The sequence below is a fragment of the Syzygium oleosum genome, unplaced genomic scaffold (genome assembly GCF_021117445.2).
Source record: "Syzygium oleosum isolate NSW1041296 unplaced genomic scaffold, Sole_v2.1 Sole_v2.56, whole genome shotgun sequence".
In the NCBI taxonomy this organism is placed as follows: Eukaryota; Viridiplantae; Streptophyta; class Magnoliopsida; order Myrtales; family Myrtaceae; genus Syzygium; species Syzygium oleosum.
The window spans coordinates 492,611-496,978 of record NW_026607540.1 but is presented as its reverse complement, the minus strand read 5'-3'; the positions used below and the strand labels follow the sequence as shown (position 1 = coordinate 496,978).

The 4,368-nt window shown below is 45.2% G+C and overlaps 1 pseudogene; it reads right to left on the bottom strand.

Moving 5' to 3' along the window:
• Positions 1–2,578: 2,578 nt before the first annotated feature.
• Positions 2,579–3,839, bottom strand: LOC130136957 (uncharacterized; annotated as a pseudogene).
• Between the last annotated feature and the right edge of the window lie 529 nt (positions 3,840–4,368).

The following is a 4,368-nucleotide window of genomic DNA, read 5'->3' as shown; positions in this document are numbered from 1 at the left end:
GGGTTGGCTTGCAGCTTTTGTTGTTAGAATGATCGAAACTTGCTAAGGAAGCAATTCGTAGGTAAATGAACTCGCTGATCTTGATTACAATGCATTCTATCTTCTTGTTCTTCTCATTTTCTTTACTCAAGAAAACTTGTAACCCGCTCTTAGTACCCGCTTTTGCCCATTTATTAACATTGAGGTACTTTATGTGTCCATTTTAATTAGCGTTAACTTTGCTGGCTAGAACATAGGAAATAATCAGCCCCGCCCCATTTCTCAACTTAATATCGAGCAAATGAGTTCGACCAAGAAAGCATGCAAAGGTTGTGGCTGGAGAGTTACATGAGGAGGCTCGGGCGAATAATTTCATGTGTGTAGAGCACATTTCATGCGAAGAAAAGTCGAACAAGAACAACATCACACGCTCTTGCATGTGGAAAGCATGCAAACGTGGAAAGTGGTCACGATGGATGGAGATTTGGTCAGAACGACGAAGAAATGGGAAGTTATCGCGCGGTTATCAACGTGGGATGTGCATTTGATGGCGGTGGAGGGAAAATTGGAAGAGAAGATACGACTTCCACGAAGTATAAAGGACGAAGGAATCGGAGAAGAGAGAGACGCACGCAATACTCTCCAAGAGTTTTTTCTACCGTTGTTTTCATTTTACTTTTTCTTTCGTTGCACTTTCGATTCTTACGCTCTCATTTCCCTGTATTTCCATTTCAAAGTTGTTACTTTCCATGTAATTTCAATTTCCAGTGCATCTGCAATTTTTTCTTCGCATTTAGTTTCACACAGATTCATCACTTAATCCATACCTCGTTCCCATATTTTATACTCTAGTACGGAACTACGGAGCGATCTCGGTTGCTTTCCCTTCACTCAACTATTATTGTAAACGGATTCAAACACAACTCATAAAAATTTATCGTCAGCCTTGACCACATAGCTGCCCTGCTCGACTGCATCATGTGGATTGGCTCCATTACATCTCATTCTGGCATTCCACACCATGTGAACCTTAAGGAACTTGGAGTCCGTAGCCAAATTTTGAAAAATGGAAGCTTATTTTCTCCATGCAACGCAATAAACTGAACACTAGAGTGAAATATCTCTGTGGCAGATAGAAAGCCTTCTTCAGGAATCAAGATGTCCGCTCGCCTTTTTGAACAATTCCTCTTGGTTATACCTGGGAGTGGGAAGAATCTAAATTGAGCTACCACGGTACCACCGTTCGAACTTCTTCATGCATGTTAGATACATCAGGGATCACATTTGTACATGGGCAATGATGCCTAAACATGGAGACGACAGACGTCACAAACCCCAATCAAGGCAAGCTGATTATATTCACTGAGTCAGGCCAACTCCAATCTAATTAGCTTGGTGCGGGGGATTAAAGGACACTTAACATTCAGAGGGATGAGACAACTTCTCTGGTTATTCCTTGACAATGGGCTTCTCCAGTATGACTGCATCCTCCAGAAGGAACTTAACCAAGGCAAGCAAAAGTTTTGAGCTAAAAGAACGAGAGAATCGGAAATTTGCCACATAAGGGGAAATCTTCTTCTGCAATTTCCAAAATTCATCGTCATTGAAGTTAAGTATCGAAAGTCCCTTTGAAACGGACGCTGTAGATAAACGCCAACATTAGGTAACTCATCATCTTGCAAGATGATGAGTGAGGGGATGACAAAGATTCAACTTAACACAGCAAAAAAGATCAAGTTATTTCTTGACCTCATTTGACAGTTGCAAAAAATAAAATTGCAAGTTAAATGAACTAGTTCAGGCCATAGCAAGCTGGAAATGTTTGTGAGGCCTACAATGCAATCAAAGTGACTTGACGACACCACTGTGGGTTTCTTATTTGATAACACAAACTAGAGAGTTTAAAACTTTCTTCCACAAATTCATTGTCTAACAGGACCAGATGTTGAAGTAGATTGATACCTCCAACTCGAGAATGAGAGGAATCCGCCCTCTGTATGTCTAAATTTATCCAGGCCCAGCAAACTCTCCAGCGGCATTGCTATCCTTGGGAGGTCCAATCTACCAACTCCTGTATGCAATTTTGATGCCGGGCCAAGCATGGCATGGCCAGACCACGTGCTTGGGCTTGGGCCCTTCTCCGAATGGGTCCAGCCCAGCACGGCACCTCAGTGGGCATAGCCGAATGGCCGTTGCTAGTTCGGCGGACACGAAGGGTGAAGGAGCAAGGCATATGAAATTGAGTACGGCAATGCATTAATCTGATAAGAACTCGAAAATAAACACAATTAAACTGGAATTTTGAGAACTGAAAAAAGGACACGAAATATTTTAAAAATCTCGAAAGGGTCTATTGCTGTATATTGCGGTCGTCTATCTCCATATCCAACAAACTTTTTGGAATTGGTTCCCAATTCCAATGTCCAATCCCTTTTCTGATGTTTGGTTCCAATTGTGAATCATCGAATGGGGGGATTCCACCAACTTCTTCGAATTTGCCTTTCCGCTGCTCTGTCCGTGGAATCATCATTCCATTCCTAAGTAGGTTAGAGCCATTCGGGCTAATGAAATAAATTAAATTGCAAGATTATCATTAGTGGACCATATATATTACACATGCCCAACTGCAGTTGAAACACGAAACACTGGTCTCCCAATTAAACACGGACCAAAAGTGTCGAGAAGAATGAAGTTCAGGCCCAGGTGCTCCCTGAGGAGGGCATCCACGGGTGCAGTTTCCCCGCAAGTCTTGAGCAGATCGGCACAGGAGGGATCGGCCTCCCCTTCCGGTATGAGCTCTAACCCCAGCTCCTCCTCTATGTCATCCGATGCCGATGTCAGCAGCAGCTCGCACCCTTCGTAGTTCAGGAAGTCGGGCGGATCAGCTGGGCTGTACCTCAGCTGCCCAAACTGCCCCTGCAGGTGGGCCGGGAACACCGCCTTGCGCTTGCTCTGGAGTCCCCTGAACTGGGAAGGGCCAGCCCCGTGCTGATCGGGATTCTTGATCTGGATGAGGAAAGATCCTTCTCTGTCGACGTTGAGCGACTCTCGGGGCTCCTGCTTCTCATCTTCTGGAGGGAATTCGAGCTTGTATATGAGGAGCGTGTGCGCCTTCTTCCCGCGTGATTTGTGTCTAAGTATGCGGTACACGCCCTCCCCCAACGCTCTGGCCGCAGCCGGGTTTCGGTGTCCCCTCGTGGAAGTGTCGTACTCCTCTGCAAGAAGCAAATCCGACTATTCAATTGAATCACAAACACAGAGATAGAGAGAGAGAGAGAGAGAGAGCAGAAGCAGCGCACCTGCTTTTAGAGCTGACTTGACATCGTCGATCTTGGTGGTGACCATCTCCACAAATCCCCAGTAAGGTCGGCTCCGTTTGCTTGGGTCTGGAAGACTCTTCTTCCCCATCACTATCAACCTCGACGGTGCCTGCTTCTCGATGTTCACTTCCTGCGTTTGGCAATTACAAAGAGGCTGTGAAATTGCGAGGTGGTCATAGACAAGTTGTTGGGTCGTGGTTCTTGTGACCATCATTACCTGGCTACCGTGGCCACCTTGGACAGTAGCCTGGGTCGGAGCCTTCCTTGTCGGAGTGGGGATCTTGCTTCTCCTGGACAGGCCTCTCACGGGACTCGGCACGGAGGACTATGTAAGGGCGCTGTGAGCTGCTTCTTTCTCCACCTTGGACCTATAGAAGAAGAATATCTCCCCTCTTTCCTGCATTCATGACCCATGACAAGCTCGCTCGCTTGCTCGCTATCCTCCCCCACCAACTAGCAGTGAAAAGGACAAAGCAAGTATACAACCTGAATTTCGACTTGGGGATCATTTCTGGTCTTGACTTCCTCGCCTTGACCCATTTCCAGTGCCACTGCCACAGCACAGCATGCAGCAGATGCAAATGGAGTCGGAGAATTGACGGCAAAGAGAGTGGATTGCGGACACGTCACTTTGTGGATACCCCACGTTCCAGTGCAGAGGCCTGCCTCGTCTTTGTGCGTGTTGCTGTCGGCGACCGAAAAGCAAATATTTTTCTCAACAATGCCATTGCAGAGGGACAACGCACGAGTCCCAACGCTTCCTTTTGTCCAGGAAAACCCACGCTCTCCAATCTCCTTCTCTATTACATTCGTGGTAAGCGTACTTTGATTTCAAAATCCTTTGTTAGCTAAATTTGACCGTTCATCTATTTAGCCTACAATATATCCAGCTGCTTCTATGGTTAAGTTACCATATAATTTTAGTTTTATCAACTTTTATTTGATTAATAGACGAACATTTATTTAATTCTTCTAAAATTGCCACATGTTTTAACAATTTACCAACATTTATTTGCGAATGTCATCAGCATATTAAAGTTAGTAACATTTAAAAAAAAAAAATTCACCA